Genomic DNA, 16,145 nt, shown 5'->3' on the forward strand with positions numbered 1-16,145 from the left:
GAGAGAGAGAGAGAGAGAGAGAGAGAGAGAGAGAGAGAGAGAGAGAAAGAGAGAGAGAGAGAGGAAGGAAGGAAGGAAGAAAGGAAGGAAGGAAGGAAGGAAGGAAGGAAGGAAGGAAGGAAGGAAGGAAGGAAGGAAGGAAGGAAGGAAAAAAGAAAGGAAGAAAGAAAGAAAGGAGAGAAAAGTGAAAGCTACAGTCCCTGTTATTGTAACTGGTAGAAAGGATTCAGTGCAGTTAAAGGAAGCCAGATGTGGAGGCTGAGACAGGAGGATTGTAAATTTGCACCACCACCTTAGATACATGGATCATATCAAACCTAATCAAACTACTATTATGTGTTTTGCTGGTCTCAAGCGGTGGTATCATATAGAGGATTAATATCAGTCTGCTATTGGCAGCCTGGACTCCCTTTAACAAAAGGGAACAAATGCTGTTCTCTCATATTTAACTTCCATTCTGTACCATGTACCTTATACCCAAACATGAGAGTGGTCAGAGGACAGAGAGTAGCTGACATCCCTAAGACAGATGATCCTCTCTACCCAGTTAACCAGGACCACCTCCCAATGGCTATCCTCAAGCGAACACTGTCATAAGACACAAAGAAAGAGTCAATGTTCTGTGTCTCGTGCCATAGGCCCACATATACTCTGTCTTTGATCTTCAAAACTTGTTCCTTTTATGACCGTACTTAAAATAGCCCAGTTTACAACTTCCCAGGCTTCTGTATATCTCCACTTCCAGCCATTTCACTATCCATACAAATGACCAGCCACTTCACTGTTCTGACCTTGCCAACTTCCCCGATTCCACTGCCTTTTAGGACTGCTGTTCTTTAGAGCCATGCTCTGTGGCATAAGGTATCCCTTTACTCTACAACCCTACAAATACAGGCTGTAACTGTCCTATAGAAGTTTACCAGAAAATCTACACACCACTGCTATTCACAGCACATTCTCTAGCAACAAAAAACCTGCTGCAAAGTTCTTTTGCTGTGGATTCCACTCATAAATGACAAATCCAAACAGCTCATCAAGCACTATGAGTCTTTTTTTTTTTTTTGCCAATCCTGGCTCTTGAACTCATGGCCTGAGCACTGTCCTTGGCTTCTTTTTGCTCAAGACTAGTACTCTAACACTTGAGTCACAGCGCCACTTCTGGCTTTTTCTGTTTATGTGGTGCTGAGCAATCAAACCCAGGGCTTCATGCATGCTAGGCAAGCACTCTACCAGGAAGCCACATTCCCAATCTCGCACTGTGAGTCTTTCATAATGAAAGGAGAAGACATCCTAGTGGGATATCTTGATAAGCCCCAGTGAACTTCTGAAAGGTGTCCATGTGGAAAGCACCAAGCCTAGTCTTGGTGACTTATGTCTCTCACTCTCTGATATACATGTCACTTCCTGCTCACCCAATTACTCTGATGTCAGTAACATAGAAGATCAGTATGATGTTTAGTAAAATATCATAATGAACAAGTTCTTTCAGACTATATCATAGCAGTAACAAATAATAATATAGCTCAGTTTCAGATTATGACTTAGAGTTTCCTTCCCACATTAATATGAATCTAGTTTTGAACCTCCTGAATAGAATACTAGAAAGGATGCACTTGCCAGGTTAATAACCACATACCTTGTACCAGAGGCTGTGTTGAACTCAGGAAAAGCCTTACATCTCACCATAACAGCTGTAATTGGGACCACCAATCACCAATCACCAATCACCAATCACCAGCCACGATCCCATGACCCATAGAAGCCATAAAGGTAAACCACAGGGGAATACGAAGAGGATCATCACTTTTGTATCCTTAGTTTTTAATGAAGTCACTCGCTTCAAAATTACTCCAGGAGGTGGTATTGATTCGAACTATTAGAGAAAGATACACAGGTGGGTTTCAACAATGTCAGAGTCTTCTACTTGGTTCTTTTATCCATAATGTATAATATGGACTATGACTAATGTTGTCTCCTTAAAGAATGAAAGAAGAAAGCCAAGTACCAGTGGCTCATGGCTGTACTGCTCAAGAGGCTGAGATCTGAGAATTGCAATTCAAAGCCAGATTGAGCAGGAAAGCCAATGAGACTCTTATCTCCAATTAACCACCAAAAACCAGAAGTGGACCCTGCAGCTCAAGTAGTAGAGTGTTAGAGTGTTAGTCTTGAGCACAAAAGCTCAAGGACAGTGCCTGGGCCCTGGGTTAAGGCCCAGGACCAGTACAAAACAAAAGAAGGAGGAGGAGGAGGAGGTATAAGAGGAGGAGGAAGAAGAGGAGGAGGAGGAGGAGGAAGAAGAGGAGGAGGAGGAGGAGGAGGAGGAGGAAAGAGGGAGCACGTGTCCACCAGTTTCGTCTCTCATACTAGAGCTGTCCCCACCCTAAATTTCAGTCCTTTCAGATTTTGAATACATGAGAGCCTCAAATAATCATAGTATTAAGAAAAGAGCATGTTGGGGCTGGGGATATAGCCTAGTGGCAAGAGTGCCTGCCTCGGATACACGAGGCCCTAGGTTCGATTCCCCAGCACCACATATACAGAAAACGGCCAGAAGCGGCGCTGTGGCTCAAGTGGCAGAGTGCTAGCCTTGAGCGGGAAGAAGCCAGGGACAGTGCTCAGGCCCTGAGTCCAAGGCCCAGGACTGGCAAAAAAAAAAAAAAAAAAAAAGAAAAGAGCATGTTGCACATAAACTGGGGCACTATGAAAATACACCTACACAAAGTTAGTTTTCATAGTTATGGTTGGAGTAAAACATAGGCCAAGAAACCACAAGGTGATATCCACAGATCTTATATCATGTTGTGTTACCAATCTTTAGTGCCTGCTAATTATTACGTCCCCACACTATCCATTTCATACTAATTAACTGTTACCTCTAGAATCATTGGCTTGACCATCTGCTAACTTCATGATGCTATCAAGTAAAAACATGGCCTTCTTCCAACTATCACAAACCTCCCAAAGTAGCAAAGGAAGTGACTGAAACTTCTCTGGTGGAGTGACAGAGTTCCTGAAATGGGTATAATATTTATTCTAACTGAGCTTATTAAAAAAAAAATCATGAGTGCTGGGAATATGGCCTACTGGTAAGAATGCTCGCCTTGTATACATGAAGCCCTGAGTTCAGTTCCCCAGCACCACATATGTAGAAAATGGCCAGAAGTGGCGCTGTGGCTCAAGTGGCAGAGTGCTAGCCTTGAGCAAAAAGAAGCCAGGGACAGTGCTCAAGCCCTGAGTCCAAGGCCCAGGACTGGCCAAAAAAAACAAATAAATAAAATAAAATAAATAGTGAATTTCATGTGATCCACTCAAAGCTTACAACACCATACATTCCCTTGAGAAGTGGCAGCTGAGACAGAGTCCTGGAAGATATAATGTGGACTGTAGCTGCTACATAATAAAAATGTTAAAGTCAAAGTACAGTGTTTTCAAAAGCTAAAATGAGTCTATGTTGATGGAAAGTGCCTTCCCTTCACTACTTGGGATAAATCCCCTGGCCCTGGACTGAGGCTATAGAATAAGCAATTATGTAAAGTCAGTGACCACAGCCAGTTAATTGTACAAAGAAACACTGAGGAAGGATAGTGAAGTCCCAGAAGAGGACCCTTTGGTATTATGGTTGAGTCAAGTCTCAGCAATACTGCAGTTCCATTTCCCTCAACAACTAGAAGAGAAGGCTTAAAAATATGCAGAAAGAAGCTGGGCACTGGTAGCTTATGCCAGTAATCCTAGCTACTCAGGAGGCTGAGATCTGAGGATCAAAGTTCAAAGCCAGCCCAGTCCAGAAAGTCTATGAGACTCTTATCTCCCGTTAAATCATTGAAAAAGCCAGAGTGGCACTGTGGTTCAGGCGGTAGCGTGCTAGCCTTGAGCAAAGTTGAACTCAGGGACAATGCCCAGGCCCAGAATTCAAGCCTCAGGACTAGCAATCAATCAATCAATCAATAAGTGGTGTGTGTGTGTGTGTGTGTGTGTGTGTGTGTGTGTGTGTGTGTGTGTACATGCAGAAAGAGTCATGGTTAGGTAAAAATGGCAATCCTTATATTCAGAGGGGTTCATTCAAATGTTTATCACCTCAACTGTAGGAGAGCAGGAACCCCATGGTAAACTCCTCTCCTTACCTAAACCTTAAATTTGCCTTTCCTTTTTGGATCTAACCCTGTGAAAAGGTAGGAAAATTAATACTACAGTTTTATTGGTTATTCTTGTTGTTGACTTTCTTTTGGGCCAGTACTAACGATTGAACTCAAAACCTGGGCACTGTCCCTTAGATTTTGTGCTCAAAGCTGGTGCTCTACCTCTTAAGCTACAGCTCTTCTTCTGACTCTTTAGTGGTTAATTGGGAGCAAGAGCCTCACAGACTTTCCTTCCTGGGTTAACTTCCAACTAGAATACTCAGGTCTTAGCCTCAAGTAGCTAGGATTATAGGTGTGAGCCATAAGCACACCCCTTAACACTATGTTCATTTTGTCAGAAACAAATGATCACTACTGCTGTAGTCTTTTCTTTCTAGTCAGGCTTAAAGTCTTCAGTCCCTGGGTCAAAATTTGACATGTTGTTCCTTTTTACATACATCTATATTTTTCTGTGATGAACAGATCAGGGACACCTTGTTTTGCCCAATTTCTTTTTTTTTTTTTTTTTTTAGTCAGTCCTGGGGCTTGGACTCAGGGCCTGAGCACTGTCCCTGGCTTCTTTTTGCTCAAGGCTAGCACTCTGCCACTTGAGCCACAGCGCCACTTCTGGCCATTTTCTGTATATGTGGTGCTGGGGAATCGAACCCAGGGCCTCATGTATATGAGGCAGGCACTCTTGCCACTAGGCCATATCCCCAGCCCTTGCCCAATTTCTTTAGGCACAAATTTCAGTTACCATGGTTTAAAAAGCATCAGTCCTCTAGCAATGCAGTTTGAGTTTGTTACTATGGTGCATTAACTGTGAAACTTCACTGCTTACTCTTAGCACTGAAGCCTCTACCTAAATAACAGATGCTCATCTGGAGCAGTAACTGATCACATCACTTCTTTCACAGTCCCTCCAAGCTTGCTCACATCTCATCTATTATTCAGTTCACTCACAGACCAGAAGCTGAGTTGTTGTGCTGTGTCCCACCTCTTAGTGATAAACCCACTTGAAATTTTATAAAAATGGAGGATATGGCCAATTTGAAATGCAGCAGAGAAGTAAAAAGTGCTAACACAGGAAGTAAAATTAAGATCATATATAAATGGAGTTGTGGTAGAAATAGTTTACTATGGGAACGTGGAATACCACTCACGGGAAGTTGAATGATGTGAAACTTACCAGCACTAATAGAAATTGATTGTATGTGGGTTTATATATTTGAAGCTTATAGGAGCAATGGTGTTCTCCACCTCCTGAAGACTGGCTGTGTTTCTAGGATCAACTACATCCTTAAATGGAAAATGTTTGAGAAGTGATCCCATTCTATACACAGAAGAATTACAAGCATCTAACTTCCTGCATGGTGCATATAAAATAATCCACTGCTGGGCTGGGAATATGACCTAGAGGTAAAGTGCTCGCCTCGTATACATGAAGCCCCGGGTTCAATTCCTCAGCACCACATATGTAGAAAAAAGCCAGAAGTGATGCTGTGACACAAGAGGTAGAGTGCTATCCTTAAGCAAAAAGAAACCAGGGACAGTGCTTAGGCCCTGAGTTCATGCCCCAGGACTGGCAACAAAAACAAAACAAATAAACAAATAATCCACTGCATCATTTTTATCAATCATTTTGACAGACCAAAGGTATATTTACCTGTTTAGGAATCATGAACTTGGAAAAGACAAGAGAGAAATAATATTCTATCAGATCTATGTAGATGACAAAAGCTTTGGAAATTTTATAGGAGGAAAAAAATTAGTGGAAAGGAGCTTGCTTTCTCATTGCTAAATTTCTAAACATTGAAAAGTAATAAAAAGCTTTCAAGAATCCTTAAGGGGGCTGGGGATATGGCCTAGTGGCAAGAGTGCCTGCCTCGTATACATGAGGCCCTGGGTTCAATTCCCCAGCACCACATATACAGAAAATGGCCAGAAGTGGCGCTGTGGCTCAAGTGGCAGAGTGCTAGCCTTGAGCAAAAAGAAGCCAGGGACAGTGCTCAGGCCCTGAGTACAAGCCCCAGGACTGGCCAAAAAAAAAAAAAAAAAGAATCCTTAAGGGTTTAATTGTTGTCTTTTACTGAAGAAGAATCAAGAATGGACACTGACCAGATGGCAGAAGAAAAAAGAAATTGAATTAGATCCGGAGGAAATCAGTTTAGTCACAATTATATTCCTCACAGGAAAGGTACAACCCAGGTTGGAAATAGCAGATATAGGTTGATTGTCTACTTTGTGCCCTCCTCTAGCTCCTGTGGTCCTGTGAGGGTACTGTGAAAATTGATGTCATTCCTCATTTCAGGAGTTATCATGTGACCCAGACTAACCAACCAATTCACTTATCCCTCTAGTCATAGTAAATGGGTCAAAACTGGGTATGCAATAAGTAGAGCCCATTAGAGTCCTCCCTAGTACTTTCCGGACAGAGTACCAAACAAAATGCCTCTTTTCTACTGGGATTAGTAAGCTGCCCTCTTCATAAAGACAACTAAGCTTCTGAATTTCCATGTCATATGAGCCAATACATCTCCTATTTCACTTTGGCTACACTGTCCTGTTTCTGAATTTATCAGTGAGGTGACTTAAATGAAGAAGGAGGCTAGTCAGGTGACATTTCTAGACATTGATCAAGATGAGAGCAGTGGAAAATGTAATGGCAAGAGAAGAGAATGCAGAAATAGTATGATCCTCACTTCCGTTTATAGAAATGCTTTTATTGTTCCTACATTCTTAAAATTTGCCTTCAGAACTCATAGAACATATTGAAGTGGTTTACAATGAATAATAGATAAAGCCATAATTCCTTTTTTATTTGTCACATAAGAAATGAAATATGGATTGTTATTTACAATTACTCACACTAACCATATCCTAGACCAAGTGTCAGCTGCTGTAATAGGCCAAAACAGTCCTTTCTAAAATTCATCTATCCATTTGAGCAAGTTTGTCAGGATGGTATTGAAAGCAAGGCTAAGTTGAATCAATATTAACTGTAACTAAATTAAAACTTTTCTGAGGGCCTTTCTAACTTGGGGTTTCAAAGAAGCAGAGAAAAAAAAGTTTGGGACCTAGTTAGCCATTGTAGGAATGACTACCATATGTGGGATACTTTTGACAGGCACACAGCAAATTTTTTTTTGACAGTTCTGTGGCTTGAGACTCAGGGCCTGAGCACTGTCCTTTGCTTCTTTTTGCTCAAGGACAGCACTCTGCCACTTGAGCCAAAGACCCACTTCCGGCTTATTCTGTATATGTGGTGCTGAGGAATCGAACCCAGGGCTTCATGCATGCTAGGCATGCACTCCACCACTAGGCCATATTCCCAGCACCAACAATTTTTTAACTGGAGCTTGAACTCAGGGCCTTACACTTTCACTGGTCTTTTCTGCTCAAAGCTAGCAATCTAGCTCTCAGGCCACACCTCTACTTCTGGCTTTTTGCTAGTTTTGTTTGCTCCAATTGATGTCAATCCTCAGATCTGAGTCTCCTGAGTCTCTAGGATGACTGTCATAAGCCACAGAACCCAGCTACACAGCACAATTTATCCCATGTAATCCTCACAATTATTTTGTGAAGGAGGAAATTTTGATCCACATTCATGTGGAGAAACTGAGACTCACTGAACTCAAGGTTTGACTGGTGATGTAACTGGTACATGGAAGATCCAGAATCCAAGCTCAGTTCTAGTTTATCCATAGCTTGTGCTCTTCAGAAAAGCCAGGTTTTCCTCACAATGCTATGTGACCACCTGCGGTTGTGATTTATGAACAGATTCCCACTTCAGGCATTCTTTCAAGAAGCAGATTTCTAGGAAAGGCCTCTGAAGACATAAAATCATACCTACAACTTTTTTTTTTTTTTTTTTTTTTTGCCAGTCCTGGGGCTTGGACTCGGGGCCTGAGCACTGTCCCTGGCTTCTCTTTGCTCAAGGCTAGCACTCTGCCCTCTGCCACTTGAGTCACAGCGCCACTTCTGGCCATTTTCTGTATATGTGGTGCTGGGGAATCGAACCCAGGGCTTCAAGTATACAAGGCAAGCGCTCTTGCCACTAGGCCATATCCCCAGCCACCTACAACTATTAAGTATTACTTGCTCTTCTCTGACACAACAGTGTTCTTCTAGGAGAACTATCAGTGGCCTTGAAATATTCTCTTATAAAACCTTGGTTCAAAAGTTGTATGTGTCCTAGTAAATACTCACAATTTGTAATTTTTCCCACTAGTTTAGCCAGCTATGGCCTAGTCTATGGAAAAATCACATGATACACTCAATTCATATTACAGATACTTCCCTAATTTTGCTTACTTAACTGAAATGTGTGCATGGTTGTGATAGAATCAATTTTATTAATTTTGCAATCCTCACACATCTCCCCTTTCTCCCAGCCTGCCAGAGAGATCCAATAATTACTTGCTTGTTTATCCTCCTTCAGAGACATGAAAAAAGTCCCCTTCCTCTAATTATTTTGTGCTTGTTTGTGTCTTTATAATTCTAACTGTTCACAGAGATTGAACCACCGGGATCATTTCCTTAGCATTACACAGTAACACCTGTGAAAAGGTAGACAACTGCTGAGAGATGTACACATATGACAGGGCAAAGTAGAATGGTTCCTGGAGCCCAATCTTCCCTCATGCAGTCCTTACAGTGTTATCAGGGGATTCCATGAAATAATGTACATGATAAACTCTTGCTTAACTGCATAGTGCTATGCAAATGTGTGCTATTCTAACCAGGTGGTGTGTGCCGTGGAGACTACCTTTTGCCAGGGGGTAATCATTTCAGTTTATATAACACTTTTCACTCCAGGAGTCCCAGGCCCTGGTGCATATTATCCTAAGAAACATCACTTGAGATGAAATACATATAAACAAACAGAGTCTAGCAATGGAAGTACCAATTACAACAATGAGGAAGATCTTGAAGGAGAATGTCAACATCTTGACACGTCACTTCTCAAGGAAAGATGCCACCTCTGTAACCACAATACCTTCAGAGGTGAAACTGATGCTCACTGTTAATGTTTCCCAGCAGTGGGAACTATTTGGCTGAGTCTGGAAATGGAAGAGGGAAACAGAAGTAGAAAAACATATTAAAATACGCATTTTATTTTCCATAGCAAGTACATCAGAAGACTCAACTATAACTCAAATCTTCCAAGAGTTTCTTTTTGTTTTCTGATGGCAAAGGGAAGGGAAAATAAGCTGTCATTATTGGAATGATCAAACACACAAAGAAAAGAGACAGAGGTAAGTAAAACGCCAATGACAGTGTTGCCAATCTGTGTGAATTGGGTTCTTTCCAAACTACACTGCAAATGGATCTGAGGATGCGAGGAAGGGGATGCAGAGGGGGAGGGGAAGAGAAAGCTGCCAAAATACAAGACAGGGAGGCTTAGCGAAATTGCCCCCTGGCGCTCTGGCAGCAGTTTAATCAGGCAGAGCCCTGTACATTCCCATGCACCAATTGCATTATCTGTGTTCACTTTCAGATCTGGCTTCTGGCTGGCTCTCTTTGTTTGGGTAGCTAGGCATGAAAAAGAATCATCTGCAACCAGAGCTCCACTTAATTCCCAATTCCTCTCTGGAAACTATCTGTTGGCATCATGAAATATGCTGTGTAAAAAGGCCATGCTTTCTGATCAAAAGTGGAATTTCAGACCTTCCATCAGAGTCTTTGTGGATAAAGCCAAGCTGATTCTCAGGGAATGACAGAAGAGCCCTGCACCTCTGGCATAATTTGTGTCACTCCAGCATCTCCCTGTTCTGGCCAGTGATAAGCAGGACCTGACAATTTTTCTTCTCTTTCTAGCAAATGCAATGATGGCACAGCTGTTTTCTCACTACAAAAAGGCAGTCACTCTTCTCTGTCACTCTGGCTTATAGCCAAGGGTCAACTTACATTACTGATTGAACCACCATGTATCAGATGAAGAAACACAAAGGAAATTTACCAGGACAGGTTCTATAATGTTTGATCCTTTTATCTATATCCCAGCACCTAAATAAGAGCACGGTGCTCCACAGATAATAAGTGTAGGAAAATAAATTTGAGTACTTATTGCACATTTTTCTGTTTTCAGAAATCTTCATGCAGGGCAATTTTAAAGTCTCCTTTTTTTTTTTTCCTCCTTGAGTCAGGGAAGCCACTGTATAATATTATTACTTTAGCTTCTATTGTGCACCAACTAGGTTCAAGATTTATTTAAGAGTGTGCTGAGAAGTATAAGTAATGTGAGCAGAAATGAGAAAACAGACATCTGGAATGCATGAAAGATTGAACGCACAAATTTACTTTTCCTTTCCCAAGAAGAAATTTTATTAAAAAATAAATAAATAAAGCCAGCCCCTGGTGGCTCATGCCTGTAAAACTAGGTATTCAGGAGACTTGGACCTTAGCATCACAGTTCAAAGCCAGCCAGAATCCTTCCCTCCAAATAACCAGCAAAAAGCCAGAAGTGGAGGTATGGCTCAAGTGGTAGAACACCAGCCTTGAGCAAAAAAAGCCAAGCCAGAGCAAAAGGCCATGAGTACAAGCCCCAGTACTAACCAGCACAAATAAACCCCCAAAACAAAGAAACCAACAAAACGAACAAAAGAACAAAATTGTCAGTAGATGTTAACCACAATATTTTGGAAGAACACCCATCATGGACTTACAGGGCATGTAGGATAAAGAATCAACCAGATGCAAACTACATAAGAATCTTCAGAAGTAGCAAGAATTGAAGATGGCATGCACTCTGAAGATCTACGTGCTAAATGGAGAAAAAGAAAAAAAAAAAAAACAGGTTGAAAGTTTTTTTTGAAGCCTGAACCATGGCTCAGGTCTCATCCTTACCTGAGGTGACCACTCTCCTCACCCCAGCTAAATACCACAGAGATCTTCCAGGGGGGAATATTGACACAAAAAGTATTCTGGACTTGGGATTTCCAGGCACAACTGAAGATGGAGTAAGGCATCGCACCAAGTTAGACTGAGAGACAAAGTGAAAATAGTAACTTAATAAACCCAACTCTACCTCCTTCTTCATGCCAGCCTCCAGAAATAGTACCATTTAAGTTTAAAACTGCAGAGCACAAAGAAAAGCCAGTCCCAAAGAATTAGGGATAAAAATGATACCATCTTCTTCATAGCAATATTTGATCCCACTCTTAAATTGCTCCAAGTGTAACATGTGTAATTTTGGGAAAATATATATATATATATATATTTGGTGGTACTGAGGTTTGTAATCAGAGTCTCATTAGGCTGGTGCTCTACCACATGAGCCATGTCTCCAGTCTAGGTTTTTGCAGGTTAATTTGGAGATGGAATCTCAAGAACTTTTCTGCCTGGACACAAGATCTCCCAGATCTCAGCCTCTTAAGTATGTAGGATCGTAGGCATGAGCTTTAGTTTTATATGTAGAATCCCACAAAATATTGGTGGTTGCCTCTTGAAGTACAGCAGATCCTTCTAACTCCTGGGACCCAAGAAATGGCCTTGGTCTTCAGCCTAAAAGGATATTAAAGAACTTCCCTCAGCAAAGGAAAAGATTAGCATGGACTGTGCTCTAGACCTTCTGTTCTTTGGAGAGTACTTTACTCTCAAGTCTATTCCCTTGTATTACTTTAATGGCAATTGAAGCAGCCAAACCAAATGTGTTCCTGACTCCTTGAATATAGCCAAAGACTGATTTCACCACTCTCTCCTTTTAGTGCTGGTGGTTGAAGAAGTGAATGGATCATAAACTTGGTTAGATGATTACATTTGGAGCATTTGGAGTGGTAGCTTTCCATGTCTGCAATCACCATAAAATTGCAGATATAAGTAATGAACCTGAGGTTGAGTCACTGGGTTCAGGACGATAGTTATAGTCATTCACCGTTGCCACATCCATCTTGATTTCTCTTTCCTGGCTACATTTAGGGGCTATATGCCAGCTTTTCTATAAGTAGGTCATGAAGGCAAAAGGTGAGACATAGAAGCAGACAATATAGTTGACACAGACTATAATGCTATTGTTATAAATGTCCTTTGAATTGATATGGAAGATGAGGAAGAAGAAAAAGAAAAGAAAGAACAATTCTGTTTTTTAGGATGATCATTTCTGTTTTCAGCAAACGAATGAGAAAGGAAAGTCAATCCATCAGACCTAAAAAGGAAAATGAGAATCTAATTCTCCTGGCCAGACAGAATTGAAGAAGATTTTTAGGGATTCAAATGGATCCTTCTTGCCTTTGTTTCCTGGCCTTTGTATTTGGTTTAGTTTTTTTTTTTTTTTTTTTGCCAGTCCTGGGCCTTGGACTCAGGGCCTGAGCACTGTCCCTGGCTTCTTCCCGCTCAAGGCTAGCACTCTGCCACTTGAGCCACAGCGCCGCTTCTGGCCGTTTTCTGTATATGTGGTGCTGGGGAATCCACCCTAGGGCCTGGTGTATCCGAGGCAGGCACTCTTGCCGCTAGGCTATATCCCCAGCCCCTGGCCTTTGTATTTGGACCCCGGCTTTCTGTATGAACTTTGTACCTGGCAGGACTAGCCCACAGAGGGAGAATTTGCACATTTCCTAAATTAAAATGCCAAGTGAGCTGGGCACCAAGGGCTCATGCCTGTAATCCCAGCTATCACAGTTTAAAGCCAGACCTGGCAGGAAAGTCCATGAGATTTCAGTCTCCAGTTAACCACCAGAAAACTGAAGTGGAGTGGTGGTTCAAAGTGGTTAGAGTACTAGTCTTGAGTGAAAAAGCTCAGGGATAGAACCCAGGCCCTGAGTTCAAGACGCACAACCACCACCAACAACAACAAAAATACTGAATGAATCAGGGATAACAGTGTTATTAATAAGAATAAATTGAGGGTAAGAAGATACTGAGTTTGTTTTGGACCATGGTCAAGTTGAGATACTTTGCAAGACATTCAGATTGAAGTTCTAATGAGCATTAAAGATGTTATAAGAGGTAGTTAGAAACTGAGATTTGAGCTCAGAGGGTATATTAGATTTAGTCTGTAAGATTTATAATTCATTTGATTAGAGGCTAACTATTAAAGCCAAGGGAAAGGTCTAGAGTTAAAAAGTAACAAAGGACTGTTGGAATCTAAACAGTAACAAAGAACCCCCAAATCTCTGTAACAACCCCATAGAGGGCTTGTTTCCCCCCTCCCCCACCACCATTTTTATTTTATTTATTCAGACAGAATCTCACTCTGTAGCCCAGGCTAGAATGGAACTCAATAGGTAACCCAGGCTAATCCTCTTGCCTAACTGCTAGGATTATATAGTTGGTTGCGACTATATCCAACTCTGCTCCATTCTTTTCATCCAGAGTTTATTAGGAGGTCTGGGATTATGGCCTAGTGGTAGAGTGCTTGCCTAGCATACATAAAGCCTTGGGTTCAATTCCTAGGCATCACATATACAGAAAAAGCCAGAAGTGGCACTGTGGCTCGAGAGGTAGAGTGCTAGCCTTGAGCAAAAAGAAGCCAGGGACAGTGCTTGGGCCCAGAGTTTAAGCCCCAAGAATAGCAAAAGCAAAACAAACAGAGTTTATTAGGAGTTAGCATCATCTCACTCTGGAATTTTACTGATGAGTGACTAGGCACTTGGAGCATTGCTAGTTTCTGTAGAGGAAGGAAAGAAGAGTCTTAATGGCAATTAGAAGTTCTAGCCCAGAAGTGACCGATACTGTTCATGAATCAAAGAAGTTGTCACATAGATTCATTTTACCACCAGGGAGGCTAGAAATATCATCCAGCCATTCATCTAGAAAAAGAGGAGTCTGATTCAGAGATGCTAAGATGAGGCATAGAAAGGAGATAAAAAGTGGTTGGACATGAAAGAGTTCCAGGACATCAAGAAACTTGGACAACCAGGAAAAAGAAGAGTGAATAAAGAAGTAAGTTGCAGATATAGAACTTTCTAACAGAAAGGTGTGCAGTGAGTCTTATGGTGAAGGCCAGCTGGCTATCTCACAGGAAGTCAAGATGATAGTCCTTGATAGATTTCTCAGGGTCACAAGTTTTGACCCTTGGTGTAACCCCATCCCCACCCTAAACTTTAATTATGTACAAACACTGGGCTGCCTTAGTTTGTACCTCTGAATTTTCTAAATGTCTCATCTTAAACACCTTGCTCTGATTTCATTCTGGGTAAGCAAATTTCTACTCATGGTTTGGCTTTCCTTGCAAGTCTATCTTTAGTAAGAGAAAGTGTTAGTCATACAAAAAATCCACTGCTTGCTGGGTGAACTTAAAACCTGGCTTTCTGACTTTGGACATCATTACAATGAACACTGCATTTGAGTGTCCAATTGGATGGCTCCATCTGGATATACAGGGAAATGTAAGGCACATAAATTTTGTTATAATACCTGGTTTTTCTGTGATGAACATTTAGAAGGAAAAATCTGGTAAAAAAAAAAAATGCTTCATGGGGCTGGGGATATGGCCTAGTGGCAAGAGTGCTTGCCTCATATACATGAAGCCCTGGGTTCGATTCCCCAGCACCACATATACAGAAAACAGCCAGGGTGGCACTGTGGCTCAAGTAGCAGAGTGCTACCCTTCAGCAAAAAAAGAAGCCAGGGACAGTGCCCAGGACTGGAAAAAAAAAAAAACTAAAAAAAAAACAAGCTTCATGTTAAAGACAAGGATATAAAAAGCTTTTTTTAAAAATAAGAAATAAGGAAGCACGTGAAATGGGAGGAATGAAAGACCAAAAGCAGAGACTGTAACTTCAGAAACCTTAAGAGTTTGGGGGCCTTTATGATTTTTGCCAAATTAAAGTAGGACTGTAATTATTTAGCTAGACTATGAAGTCAATGGAATTTGGCAAAATTTTAAGTTAAGCTTTGATGATGGGGTGAAATATCAAACCTGAATACATACCAGAAGCCAAGATGTGCCATATATATGAAGAAAATTGCTAAATTATAATGGCATAACTTATTGTAATATTATATGTAACATGCATTATACCACAGTACACTATAATAGATTATAATATGATGAAATGCAATTCAGTTATCAAAACTAGAATGTTAGAGATTATTAGCTTGCAAATAAAAAAATATGGCTTCAATATAATTTCAGTGGGGAAAAAAAGCAGGATTTTTATAAAGTGAATGTATTATTTTACCAGCTTTAAAAAAAAAACAGAAAAGAACTGGAATATCTTAAGGGTGGTTTGGAAGTGCTGGTGGGATTACGTCTGATTTTTATTTTGTTCTTAATACTTTCCTACCAATTTCAATTTTTCTCTAATGAACTTAGAATTCTTTTATGATCATGTAAATTGCTTTTATAAAGAAGCATGCTTCCATTAGCAATTTAGTTTTTCAATTATTTTTGTTAGTTATACTGGAATTAAAAACTCATTAGATACATTAAATGCAACATTTTTAAATGCTCAGGGTATATAAGCTCCCGACTGCTTTTAAAACGAAGTTGTAATTAGATGGAATAAGAGAAGTGAGACCAGAAAGGCTCTTTGAGGGTAATTGTGAAAAAAAGGGAAATTCCCCACAACAAATATTGTGAAATACTTATGGTAGAAATGGTAGTCTTGTGAACATATTTTATAGAATGCAATCAATACATATAAATTAAATTTTGACTTTGGATTTTCTCATAGATTTTAATATGAGTGGAGTAATTCCCAAAATTCAAATCAAGCTGAGTTTATGTTTCTATGAAAATGAGATGATAAACAAAACACTATTAAAAATAAGGTTATAGAGGAAATAGTTTACCTGTCTAATAAATAGACTGTTTTTATTTTTTTGCTGATACTGGTGCTTGAACTCAAAGCCTCACACAATCACTTAGCTTTTATACTCAAAGCTGGTGCTCTACTGCTTGAGCTACAGATCAAGTTTTGGCCTTTTGCTTGCAAATTGCAGATAAGAGTCTCATGGATCATACTATCAAGGCTGGCTTTAATCCTCAATTCAAATAAGAGTGCATAGGTGCTCACTCCTATAATCCTAGCCCTGTGGGAGAATGGGATCTGAGCGTCGCAGTTCAAAGCTAGCACAAGCAGCAAC

This window comes from Perognathus longimembris, chromosome 1, assembly GCF_023159225.1.
Source record: "Perognathus longimembris pacificus isolate PPM17 chromosome 1, ASM2315922v1, whole genome shotgun sequence".
In the NCBI taxonomy this organism is placed as follows: Eukaryota; Metazoa; Chordata; class Mammalia; order Rodentia; family Heteromyidae; genus Perognathus; species Perognathus longimembris.